The 14,493-nt window shown below is 31.8% G+C and overlaps 1 protein-coding gene across 4 annotated transcripts in view; it reads right to left on the bottom strand.

Moving 5' to 3' along the window:
* Positions 1–14,157, bottom strand: part of LOC145326952 (band 7 protein AGAP004871-like) — a 108,921-nt gene extending 94,764 nt beyond the window's left edge. For all 4 annotated transcript variants that reach the window (XM_080170404.1, XM_080170402.1, XM_080170400.1 and 1 more), the window contains exon 1: positions 14,073–14,157. The gene's annotated coding sequence lies outside the window, so the exon portion shown is untranslated. The remainder of the gene's footprint in view (positions 1–14,072) is intronic.
* Between the last annotated feature and the right edge of the window lie 336 nt (positions 14,158–14,493).

Below are 14,493 nucleotides of genomic sequence, written 5' to 3'. Positions count from 1 at the left end.
AGCTTTATTTAATCATTTTTAGGTTTTTATACTTTTCAATAAAGGGTGTAATTACATAAATTACATAAAAAAAACTGAAAAGAAGCTTCCCTTATTTTAAAAAAAGCCTATGAATACATGTTAAGAAAGATCTTGTAAACGGCTAGACTGTTCAATAAACAGTTTTCTAAAATGCTTAGTATTTTTCAATGTCATATTTTAGGCTAGTTTGTTGTTGTATATGAAACCTGGGTAGAACACAAGTTCCAGGGGGCATCCTAATAGTCACTTTTACGGGGGGCGTAAAATGTACCCCCCCCCCCACCCCTGTCCAATCTTTGTCAAAAACTATAAGATAAATCTAGACACACTCAAAAGCAAAGTTGGTCGTTTTTAAAATTTACATTGTTTACAGTATCTCTCCCCCCCCCGCCCCCCCCCCCCATGAATATAGTATTTTTTTAAAATAATGGTAGGGGGAGGTATGTACAATTTTGTGAAACTCTGTCCTTCTTTCTGATAATCTGTATGTGTAGTTAGTAGCCAGAAGGTATTAACCTAGGATGTGTGTTCACTTCCACTGCACATGTAACATATTAACAGTTGTGTCTTTTTTATCAGCTTTTGTGTCCTTTTTATATGCGAAGCTACTGTCTTATTTACTTTTTCTGTCCATAAGTGCTATTTTTAAGCTGCTTTGTAATTTAAATTGTTGGTTTTTATTGTAAAGATATCCCATACAAAAGAGCAACTTACATGATCCGTCAGTTTGTCGGTTTATTTCACATTTATACATTGATCTGTTAGGGTTTCATATTTTTTTTTATTTATTATCTTTTCCTTCATTTTTTTCCTTTGTTCTCCCTTTTTTCATGATGAATTGACATATCTTTATCTCACTTGGTCCATTTATCCAACTATAATTTTGTGCTTTGCTACTTATGGATGTTGTGATCCTTGTTATATAAAGGGTATGTGAATAAGATATTAAGCGGACATGGATGGACACCTAACCTAGAGATTATCGAGACAACACATTGCCAACGACAGTCTTGACACTTTTTTAAAGCATAGCTTTTCTTCATTTTAGGCATGTTAAAATAGTTCTATCAATATTAAACAATGCATGAAGACAGTATATGCGTATATGTGCGTATTTCCTTTTTTTTATAAGACTACAAGGAGTTACGCTCTTGGTAGCCTCTAGAGGCTTTAAAAGAAATGGAAATCAATTTTAAAGGGAGATTGAGTATGGACCCCCCCCCCCTCATTCTTTAAAAATACAAAAAAAAACTTCTTGTGACCTATAAGAAGCTTCGCGCACGGTCTTTTTCGGTACAAACATCAAGACGGTACAAAGCATGCCTTTTAAGGATATCTTTCAACAAATAAAGCAAAACAAAAATAGTACAATTTTGGGAAAATCAATTCATCTTTCATATTTCCTGCATTTATTCTCATTCAATGATATAAAGTATATAATGAAATTATTATTCCATCTAAAGTTGCAGAATTTTCTTTTAAAAAACAAAGCTAGTTTAAACTGAACAATCAAGATTTTGAAAAGTACCCAAAGTTATTGCATTGTAATCCACTTGATGAGAAAACATGTCTAAACTTTGGGAACCAGTGTAGTTTAAAGACCACTGTCCCCTTCCTTCCTGATATACAATGGAATTATCTATTGAATAAAGGCCAGTCTTTTGTGCTGTATTAATAAAACACTGCTTATATAGATTGAATGAAATCAGGGGAGGGATATTATTTATTATTTCTTATTGTTATTATTATGTTTTGCCTATTTATTTACATTATCCTATAAATATGGATAATTTATGCAAACATTATCCGACATTCAACCTATGAAAAAAAAATAAAAGCCGCAGCCATCAACGAACTTTTATATTGTCAACAGCCATAGCACCCCTAAAACATTATGGTTTGAATATAAAAGTATACCCTGTACCAAAAATGGGATTCTGCTATTTATATAACTATTGGTTAAAATTGTAAGGTGCGTTTAGGGGTCATTTCAGTTTTAGATAGAAAGTAAAAAATATTTAGGGGGAGTCATTTATCTTGAGAGGGAGGTAGTACCCTCTACCAAAATAATCTTAAACTTCCTCAGAATCTTTGAGAAGATTCATTGTAAAGAAAAACCACATCGGTTCAGTGGTTAAACAGATCCTTTGGTACAAACAGACAGACAGACATACCAACATCCTGTTACCCCAGAATATAATACACTAACATTATAAGATTCAGATTGAATCAAAACTATGAATAAAAATGCCTGTCCGATGTTCAACGTTGATTGTATAAAGTAATAATTGTAATATTATTATTATTATGATTTCTATATTATTATTTGTTATGGTGTCTCATCACTGCAACCAAAAAGTCACTTGATTAATTTCTTAGTGGATATCACCAAGGGATATTTTATACCAAAAATTAAATTTAAAAGAAAACAGCATTAAACCTTCCCTAAAATGAAGAACTCAACCAATCAATTGGTTAGCAATAAGTGGAAGTCTGGGCACACCATATTATTATTTGTTATACTATATCTTTCTCTAGGGAATAGTGTTCATACAATGTAGAAAAATTATATTGCACATTAAAAGTGCCTGCATGTTCATCTGTCTATTTATAGCTACGTTTAGATTTTGAGGGGATATGGGCACAGGGCAGGTTTTAGGCTATTTACGGTAAACTAGAAAATGAAACCAGTTAAAAAACGGTCTACATAGCATACTTCTTTGGTTAAGTCCTTAGTTTCAGGGATCTAAAGGGATAAGACAATAGCCGATAAATTGATGTACCAGTACATCCCCAATGATGACATATCAAATTACCCCTTCTGTAGATTGAAATTAGTGGTTGAAACGTTTGAACACTCTACTTAATAAACCAACCTATTAGTAAAAAAAACCAAAGTTGATAAGCCAACGAATAAGAAAACTAGTGTAATAAACAACCCGTTGTCCCCCCTCTCTCTGCCTTATTTTAGCCCTTTTGTAAGCACTATAATGTTTACAAAGATTCTTGTTGTTTTGTACAAACTTTTTATTGTGCTTGTCCTTGTATTATATTTTCAGTTAACTTTTCACAGGGAGATTCCAGGATAAGGCAATAAATGATAAATTCATATACGACCCCAATGATAAAGGACAAAACTAACCCGAATATAGATTAAAATTATTAGCTAAAACGTTTGGACACTCGACTTCATGAACCAACCAATCGTGCTTAATTAAAGTACCCAAAGTTTTGAAGCCAACGAATAGAAAAACTTTGAGTGCAAGTGTAATTAATAGTCTAATGTTCCATTCCTCCCTGAGTTAGCAACTTTTTATATATTTTATTTATAACTTTTTATTTCTACACATAACATTTTCCTTGATAAAAGCATACCTGTTTATTGCATCGTATAAATACGGGAGGGTACCCAAATTTTTATAACCACATTATCTTATTTGTTGTCATAAAATTTTGGGTACTTTTCTTGAATTTTGATTGGTTGGTTCCAAACTATTAGTGTTCAAACTTTGCAAACAATAATTTCAAACTACCAAAGGGGTAATTTTGTTTATTATCATTTTATGAATATTGCAAAACCAAAGCTTTCTACGGATTTGGATTGGCAGCTTACACGTTCAGTTGCCTACCCGTAGATAACTCACTTTAAATAAAATAAACATATTAAATTGAGACTTATGATAGCTGGTGCAACTCTAAATTACTCTGAATTCATTTCATATTACTCAAAATAAATTAAATCAAATCCCTTTGAATCATATATCAAACTAGGTGGGCAGTCACTTCCGCAATAGTATTACAACACAAGTGTAATTACCCCTTTGCCAGAGTATATATTAACAGGGGAAAATTTAGGTTGTTAATATGGTACTCATATATTGGTAAGTTCTTTCGGTCAGAAAGAGGGGAGGGGATTGGGTAAATGTTTGAATTGGGGGTATCTTTATTTTAACCAGCTTTATTCAAGTAAATTAAAATATGTTACTACATCCAAGTAATAATAAGTCAATCCTTTGCTTTACTTTATCATGAATCATCTACCTTAACTAGTTTATTTGCTGTTGCTTCTTTTTGCGATTATGAACAGTGGTTGAAACATTTGGAAACTCGACTTAATAAACCAACCAATCCTAAAAGTTGTTAATCCAGCGAATAAGAAAAGGTTATTATAAAACTTTAGGGACTAGCGTAATAAACAGCCAAATTTTCCCTCCCTCCCTAGATTATGAAATACTTTGGGGATATAAAAATGCACGGAACTGAATGTACATAATCAAACTATTTTAATTTTAAAAAGGAAATTTTATCCAAAAAAACCATACTGCCTTGAAAAAAATACTTTATCAAGCATATAACCCGAAAGAATCATGATAATGTATTTCAATAATTGTTTTGTCGATGTTATTCCTCTTATATTCATTATGTCGAAAGAAGTACCATGTTGATATTAAAAACAACAAAAAAAAAGATTAGCAAATAATATAAAAAGATATATTTTTTTCATTAATGATCCTCTGTAAATTACTAAGAATTTGTCAAAAGTAAAGCAAAATAAAATATAGGTATTAAATATATCATACTTATTGGTATAAGCTAAAGGTTCAGACATTATATGTCTAGCTATAGCATGGAAAAAGATTGTATATCTTATATAAATTCTGGTTTATAAAATAATTTAGCTTCATGATTTTCCAGAAAAAAATCATCTTTTGATTTAAAAAGCAGTACATCATTTTTACTCATTCAAGCATCATGTCTTTTTATTTGTAACCAACAAATATTTGTTTAAATAATGAAACACTGTATATTGTATTTATCAAAAAAAAAAAATTGTTAAATAAACTGTGTTAATAACTCTATCTATAATACAAAGTAGAATGATGTCGGTCCGTCCGTCTGTCCGTCTGTCCGTCCCTTAAGATCTCGGTAACCACTGAACCGATTGGATTCTACTCTTCAGGGAATATACCTATTGGTCCTGTGGTGTTTTTAGGCTATTTTTGGGGGAGTTGGGACACCCCCAACCCCCCAAAAAACAATTAAATCCCCCACATTTTTTTTGTTGCTGAAGATTTACTTGGTCCTTTTTTTATCACCTCTTGGGGCAAAGCCCCTAGAGGCTAGGGGCGAAGCCGCTAGTGTTATATAAATTAGTAAGGTTTTTGTCTAAAGCTTAAGATCCCGATAACTAATAAACAGATTGGGTTCAACATTCAAGGTAAATGACGTCATGTGATGGTTTTAGGTTATTTTGTTACGGATTTATTTTTTCAGATAGTTTTAGGCTATTTTTCTGCAATTCCATACCAATCAAATACAAAGCATCTAGATACTAGGGGCAGAGCCGCTAGTAAAAATTTTTAAGTAACTGTACATGACAAAAGGCTTTATTCCATGGAAGTCCTCACTATAGAAATATATTTTATAGTATTTCAATTTATTCATAGTTCAATGAAGAGAATAATATAGAGTACCTGTACGAGATTGAACTCTAAACTCCACTAAAGTGAAGTCATAACCTCCACTAAAGATGGCTATAAAAGTTAGGTTTAAACCTCTAAAATAGGAATAATATAGTCTAAATATCCTATAAACTTGGAATATGTAATATTCATGACTATGAGACACTCCTTATTTATATTTTATTTACTCTGATTTTTTATAAAAGTATTTTCGATGTTTAATGTATGTATGTAATTTGAATAAGATTTTGCCGTTTTTTTAGTTTTCTTCAATAGGTTTTATGCTATTTACTCCAAACAACAAGAATAATAATATTCATAAGCAGTAAAGTACAAAAAGTAAACAAAGTCTAACATAAGAAGTTAATAACATACTAAATTCTTGATAGCCTTTAAAGAAAAAGAAGTAGAATAAAGTTTACATTTGAACAGATTTACAGACGAACTTAAAAACAGACGTTGAAAAATAAATGAAGTATCTAGGTTCCTTTTAAGTGTGTGATTTTAGTTGACAGAACACAGTTTGAATTATATTTCTTCCTGGGATCTAAAGGGATAAGACAATGGCCGATAAATTAATGGACATTCCTACTGATGATACACAAAATTACTCCTTCTTTAGATTACAATTGGTTATTGAAACATTTGTACATTCAACTAAATGAACCTAACAATATAACAATATGATTCAATAAAAGTTCCAAAAGTTGTTAACCAAACGAATAAGAAAATGTTATTATAAAACTTTGGGGACAAGTGTTATAAACAGCCTAGTGTCCCCTCCCTTCCTGTATTTCTTCCAAAAGATACAGGGATAGAACAATAGATGATATATAAAGTTTTTCCCTTAATTTTTACTCTTTTGCAGCTGGCAAGAATTGAGAAAAAATTGTAGATTTTTAAATTGCCATTATACTCTCAATTCCTAACACAACTTCTAAGAATCTTTGGCATAACAGTTTATATCGTTAGTTGAAAAGATTGTCCCCCTCCTCTTCAATTAAATAGCTAGTAACTTCCTACAATATAGCCTAAAACCTTAATAATCAATCCCATTCATTTATTTTAAGGGATAAGACAATGGATGATAGAACGATGTACATCCCCAATGATGAAGAATAAAATTACCCCTTTTATAGATTAAATTATGAGTTGAGTATGGACACTGCTAAATAAAAGAAGTTAAAAGTAATCATTTTTACTTCAGCAAAAGTTAGAGCATGTTTTTAAAACTTTGGGTACATTAAAGGTAACCAGGGGTTTAAAGTGCCATCCCTCCTGGAATGTCCATTTAAAAAATTGAATAAGACATAAGACAAGAGGAGGGGGGGGGGGGTTATGTTCCAACCTCTAGATATGGAAAATTTTCGTAATTATCAATTGACTTTAACCGCGACATCTTTTTATCGGTGACCCCTAAAATGGTGGGTCTGGCTCTCTGACATATCTCAAATTTGGCGAACTTAAAATTTTGCAACGCATTGATAGAAACAAATAATTTCTACTTATATTTACATTCCATATTTAAATTTAATACAAATTATTAAAGAATTCAATTTTTATAGCATAGATTATAATTTTAAAAATTAGCGACGGTATCGCAGATTTCTTCGCAGGAAACTAAATAAAAATTTTAATCAATTCTAAGATGACTTTACAGTTTATTTTTAGTAGCGAATTTTATGTTTAACCTTTAACGGTTGGTCCCCTTTATTGACCTTAATAGGTCGAGGGTAGGAGAGGAGGGGGGGGGGGCGATATTGAACGTTCACTCTGTTATCTCTGTTTCTAATGTGCATGTCCCCTGTTTAATATTGAATTTCCGACAATAAGTGGATCAAAGTAATTTTTACTTTTTTATTGAACAACCTTGTTTTTAGGTCCTTTTTTACTTAGAAATTTCAAAAGGCTGTAATTTCTGTACTCTTAAAGCTAGAAGAAGATTTTTTCAGAAAGTGTTTACCTTTATGTATATATAATATTAGAAATCTTGAATATAAATTTCGGCGGCGGCAGCAGTACTTGGCAGTTTCCGGACGCTGCAGACAGAAGTCGGCAAGAAAACAGCGTTGGATTTTTATGAAATTTAAATATGTCATGTATACATGTTAGAACAGCTTAGGTTTAAAATTTGAAGTCTGTAAGTCAAAAATTGCGGTCACAAGAGCCTTTCAAAAAAAAAGTTCATGAATTCAAAGGGTTTGTTGTTTGATTGATATGTGGGGGGGGGGGGGGCGATCTGAAACTTTTGCGTAACCATGGAGTATAGGCCTTGTCTTCAGAGTGAGAGGATAGGTTTTTTGGGAAAAAAGTTTAGTTTTGGGGTGTATTTTCCTCATACAGTGTGTTTTTTTTATGAGAACTTTTTTGAAAGCCAATTTACTCCACTTATAGTTATCAGAATTTAATGATTAATGGCTTATTTTCTTCGTTTTTTAAGGGAAATTATGAAACAACCAAAAAAAATTACAGTTTTTGTTGAAAAAGTACAGTAAAGTTGAAAATTAAAAACTTAGGTGACCACTTCTAAAAATGGTTTTAGCGCATTTTTCTTATGCTCAAATCTTCTACCCTTTGCAAGAAAAAAATTGTATTTTCAGTAGTCGACTTTGGGGGGCCAGTACTTTCTCCCTGATTGAGATATGGCCTTCTAACTTTGACCTATTCTAGTACATGTCCCTAATAGTATCTGTATAAATTTATAGCTCTATATCTCAACTTTGAAGCGTTTTGCAGCCATTCTTGCAAAAGGTAGAATATTTGAACATAAGAAAAATGCTCTAAAACCATTTTTAGATGTTGACACCTAAGTTTTTAATTTTCAACTTTACTGAGCTGGATCTTTAAATTGTTTATAGGTGATTTAAACCGGGGCGATTCATTCAGCGCGCCATCAAATTATTAAATACCAATCTTTAAATAGAAATGGCATGGGCGATTCAGCGCGGTCAGTTGCGCCGAACCGGCGCAGCAATGCCACTCAACGAGTGGCATTGCCGCGCTAAATCTGGATGATTCATATTTAATAAATAAATATTTTTTTAAAATTAGTTTAATATTTTATTGCAAAACTATAGTGAAAACATTTTTATAGTTATTTTAAAAATAAATTATATATTTTTTTATATAAAACACCGTACTGACCCATTTTAAGTTATAAAATTGTACCGGCACGTATGGATATGTTATTGAGTGTCGCCAGCGATCTAGCAACACCGCGCCGAAAATCTTTTAAAAATCCCTGTTTTATAGGCGAGCTGTGGCTAACCACCAGCGCAGCTACGGTTCACCTCTGAATCGCCCCAATTCAGCGCACTATAAAAACGATTTAAAGATCCAGCTCTGTACTTTTTCAACATTTTTTGGTTGTTTCATAATTTCCCTTAAAAAGCGAAGAAAATAAGCCATTAATCATTAAATTCTGATAACTATAAGTGGGGTAAAATTGCTTTCAAAAAAGTTCTCATAAAAAAACACACTGTATTTAAAAATTTTTTGATAGGTCTCCAGGTTAAGGTGCTGCAGGCTGGAAGGTCACTTCTGGACAGGTATAAATGAAAAAAAAATTAGTTTGAAGAGTTAGAGATAAACTTATTAAACTAAATATGCATATTTTTGGATTTTATGAGCATATATGAAGAAAAAATAAAAATCAGCCTCTAGATTCAGGTCCTGCAGGCCTCCAGGTGGATCCTGGACAGGTAGAAATAAAAATTTTCACTTTTAAAGTTAAAGCATAACTTCTTTAACAAAAGTTGATACTTTATGGATAGTATTAACTAATTTGAAGAAAATTTTGAAATTGGGCTCCAGGTTCAAAATAAGTTATGCCCTAACTTTAAAAGTGAAAATTTTTATTTCTACCTGTCCAGGATACACCTGAAGGCCTGCAGTACCTGAACCTGGAGCCCAATTTGAAATTTTTCTTCAAATGAGGTAATACTATCCGTAAAGTAGCAACTTTTGTTAAATAAGTTATGCCCTAAATTTAAAAGTGAAAATTTTTAGATTTTACCTGTCCAGGATCCACCTGGAGGCCTGCAGTACCTGAACCTGGATCCCGATTTCAAATTTTTCCTCAAAAATGTTAATACTATCCATAAAGTAGCAACTTTTACTAAATAAGTTTTGTTCTAACTTCAAAAGTAAAAATTTTCAGTTTTTACCTGTCTAGAATTTATCTGGAGGCCTGCAGAACCTGAACCTGGATCCTGATTTCAAATTTTTCTTCAAATTAGTTCATACCATTAATAAAGTAGAAACTTTTGTAAAATAAGTTTTGTTCTAACTATAAAATTAAAAATTTTCAGTTTTTTTTGTTCTAACTATAAAATTAAAAATTTTCAGCTTTTACTTGTCCAGAATTCACCTGGAGATCTGCAGGACCTGAACGTGGAGGCTGATTTTTATTTTTTCTTTATATACGCTCATAACATCCCAAAAGATGCATATTTGGTTGAATAAGTTGATCTCTAACTCTTCAAACTATTTTTTTTCATTTATACCTTTCCAGAAGTGACCTTCCAGCCTGCAGCACCTGAACCTGGAGACATATAAAAAAATTTAATAAAATATTAGGAAAATACACCCAAAACTAAACTTTTCCCCCAAATAACCTAACCTCTCACTCCTAAGACAAAGCCTATACTCCAAGTTTACGCAAAAGTGTCAGATCCGCCCCCCCCCCCCCCCCCTTAAGTAATATATCTAATACAAAACAATAAGTATACTAGACATTAACCCTTAATAGTGAGGCCCCTTGCCGCACATTTGGAGGTAGGGCTCAACCCCCCCCCCCCCCCTATTATCTCAGTGCATGTCCCCTGTTTGATAATGAATTTCCGACTAAAACTGAGCCTAAGTCAACTTTCGCTTTCTTCTCCATTTTATTTAACAACCTTTGTTTTTAAGTCCTTTTCTACTTAAAAATTTCAAAAGGCTGTAATTTTTTTTATCTTTGAAACAAGAAAAATAATTTTTTTCAGAAAATGTTTATATTTATGTAAAATTTATATTAGAAATCTCAAAACATAAATTTCGTCGGCCGCAGCTGTACTTGGCACCTGCCAGCCGCCGCAGTTGGCGGTCAGCGGGAGAACGGCGGCAGATCTTCATAAAATTTTAATACATTATGTAGACGTAGAAGAAAAGCGTAAGTTTAAAATTTGAAGGCTCTATGTCAAAAATTGCGGTCACAGGAGGGTTTTAAAGATTTCTGGAGACCTCGAGGATCAGGACCTGCAGGATCATACCTGGAGCCTGAAATTGACTTGAACACCTATATTTCATATAAATTAACCTATTTTAAAGTTAGTATGTTTTTCAACCTATTTTTTAAAAAATACACTATTCTAAGACATGAAGATATATTTCGATTTTAGCATTCATTTTCAATTCATTTTGTCTTAAAAAATATAGGTATGAGACATATTAGATAACAGCAAATATGATCAAAGATATTAAACATACATTTATATAGAACAATGTCACAAATTATTTTGAATCTTAGGTATGACGACTGAAAAAGTTTTAAAAAAAAGATTAAAACATTGGTTTTTTTAGATAGGAGGAGTAGGGAATAATTCTTGGCCTTGTTTGAGTTATGGGGCGGGGCATAGTTTTAACCAGGATAGCTAACTGTCCCATAATAATAAACTCACATACAGACGGACAGACCCTAATTATAGAAAAGCTTTGCTTTTAAAAAACTAATATTTATTCACTCACTAACAAAATAAAAATGTTGGCAGATAAACACATTTTTAAAGCAAATCTACTCTGTAACTCACTTTGTTTTTCTACCTGTTAATCAGTCATTCTGTTTGAAAAGCCATGAGGAAAATACAAAAAAATTAAAAATAAAAGCAGAAAAAATGTTACATAGACAAGCTGACAGACATTTCAAATTATAGATAAACTTCGCCAACAATTTCAAGATCCATATTTCAACTCCATTTATTCATGCAAACATAATTTACTTTCATACGAACACATTAAAACACATGCGACGCATGCAAATTAATTGATACTTTATCTGAAGTCGCTTGTAAGCATTCAAATAAAAGATACTAAGGAATAGAATATATTTACGTATATAAAATACATTAAAATACAGATTTTTATTTTTGTTTAAATTTTAATTATTGGTGGTGCATAAACCACCACTTTTTTGAACGCCCCCATAAAACGTTCCCATGTATAAATTGAAGAATTATTTCTCTTAAAGAAAGGGTATTAAGTACAAAGATAAATCGTTTTCTAGTAGCGAGGCTACTCTATTACTTCTAATATTAGAGAAATTTTACATGAGTATTAAAGTAAATATTATAAGATTAGCACTAGTTTTTATAGTTAAGGCATTCGGAACCTTGTTTTCACTTATTATCCACGGAAAGATGTCTATAATATGATGTGGTAAATTACTCAGCTAAATTTATTTAGAATCTAAAATATTTTTATAAACAAGATACAAAATATATTTATATATCTTTTATTTAATGAAAAAAAAATAATTTCTTTTATTTCACGAAAAAAATATTTTCTACTTTACATCCCTTTTGTCCTTGTTAACACCGTACAAACTTTGTACAGCAGAGAAAGAGTGGGCAATGACAATAGTACCCAAAGTTTTAAAATAACGTTTTTTCATTAGTTGGCTTAACAATTTTGGGGATTGGGTCAATTTAAATTGGTTGCTTCATTAGGTTGATTGTTCACACTTTTCAACCACAAATTTTAATCTACTGAAGGGGTTATTCTAAGTATCATCATTGGGGTATATATTAATTTATCGGCCATTGTCTTATTATCTTTATCCCTTTAGATCCATTATACCCACTACTGTATACCCCTTCTAATTTAATTTGCTTTTGTGTATTGATGAAACAATATGCTGAAGTGATAGCATGCGGAAATGAACGCCCACCGTTGAATTGGTACTTTCCCCCCCAACTAATTTGTCTAACAACGCCTCCCACAATACAAAACTGTATAAAAAGTCGTAAGAAATTAAGACGGAAAAAACTCAAGATATCTGTCATGCACGTAATACGTGGACCCACCATTTTAGTAGTCACCTTTTTATCAACATCTTGAAGCCTTAAGAGTGTATAATGAGTGTTTGAAGAGACTCTTAGTGGGTTTTAGTTTTTGTAAATACTCTATTTAAAATTGGTTGTTTAAGTTTCTTTTAAAAGCGAAGCTTTTCTATAATTAGGGTCGGTCCGTACGCTGTCCATCCGTCTGGAACTGTTAGCTTTTTTCATTAATTTAAACAGGTTAGAATTGTCCTATCGATTTTAAACTTTGCATGATGATTCTTATACCAGTTAGGTACAATTTAAAAAGCGTAGCCACTCTAGAATCGTTATCAGAATGTCCGTACGTTCATTTTAAACATGTTGACTTCTAACTTTTTTTAACAATAAATTCTTATATGATAATATTATCCGATCGATCTGATTTGTGGAATACTGATTCCTAGGACATCAAAGTATAATGCTATAAGCGTAGTATCTCTATAATCAAGTCTTAAAAGTTTAAGTATGTACTTAAGCATTATCCTGTATTTAAGCCGTTTTGTTTAGACTTTTATACATTTATATTCTGCTTATTCAGTTCTGACACTCTACAAGTGTTAATGTTCGTTTGTCCTACCATTTCAGAGCTTCGCTTGTTATATTATAAATACTACTAGCTTCGTCCCAAGCATCTAGGGAATTGAGAACTATAAAGTAGTCTAATACCACCCAATGAAATAAAATAGTTTAAAACCTAAATAAACCTATTACAAAAACCATTAAACACATCCATTCTATATTTTTAAGAAAGCTTTATATACATATAGTACTAGTCAAATCACAATACTATATATATGGAAAAAAATAAAAATATGCTAAAAAGCAACAAAAAAAACAGAAAAGTTGTTAGGACCTCTGTATTGCGACAATAAAATAATATTTTATATTTGACATGAAACCTCACAAAAACAAATTCATTCAAATAAATTTACTATTAGTTAGAATCAAGGCTCGGCACCTGCTGTCACAGTTTAGTCGCAGTATTTTTTAATAAGCCGCTACTTAACTAAACCAGTTTTGAAATATCTACAGCTAAAAACTTCGACAATATCGACTGAAAATCCATTTTCGATAAAGAAAAGATATTTTTTTCCCCATCATTAAAGATGTACAGACGCCTTTTACAGCCGCAGTCGCCGTAAAACCACCCTAACAATAGACAGCTGAAGAGCCCTGATTATAAGGAACATCATGAAATACTTAAAGTTTGTTTACAATCCATTTACAAAGCAAACCTAGAAAACCAAGGTATGTAAAAAAAATGAGTTATACGATCATTTCCGCCTAAATTTCACTCACAAAATGTATAATATCGCCAAAAGTATTTAGGCCAATTTGATGTTATACGTCAATAATCATAAAAAAGTAGGGCTAACAAATTTATACATTAATCTTTAAAGTGTTTTAATATTTTCATCCTTGTTATACAAAATTGTATAAGCTTTTTGTATAACCTTATTTGGCTGCGTTAGGTGGAAAAAAGAAATCCGCAAATGAATAATCAACCTACCTTTTAATGTTTTAGTTGAACACTGGTATTCAAATCATACAGTCACATACAGTTCACTCAACTCAATACCATATTATTTAAATCTGAAAAATGATTTCTTTAGATTAGGTTGCATCATAATTTTATCACTTATACAAGAGAAACTATATCCAAATGTAGCGCAACAATCCTTATACTAAAGTAACAGGATGTTTGTCTGTGTGTCTGTCTGTGTGTACCGAAGGACCTCGCTAACCGCTAAACCGATCGGGTTCTCCTTAACAGGGTAGATTCTCATATGTCCTGGGAAGGTTTTTAACTATTTTGGGGGAGGGTACTACCACCCTCCCAAAAGAAATGACAAAAAAATTGAAAATTTTCTTAAAATCTGGGAGACTTCAGCGTCAAATAAGGTGGTATCGTACATAAAAAATTAACTTTA

The sequence above is a fragment of the Acartia tonsa genome, chromosome 8, assembly GCF_053477335.1.
Source record: "Acartia tonsa isolate MP-2025a chromosome 8, ASM5347733v1, whole genome shotgun sequence".
Classification (NCBI taxonomy): domain Eukaryota; kingdom Metazoa; phylum Arthropoda; class Copepoda; order Calanoida; family Acartiidae; genus Acartia; species Acartia tonsa.
Note: the sequence above shows the minus strand (reverse complement) of the source record. Positions and strands in the feature narration are given on the sequence as shown.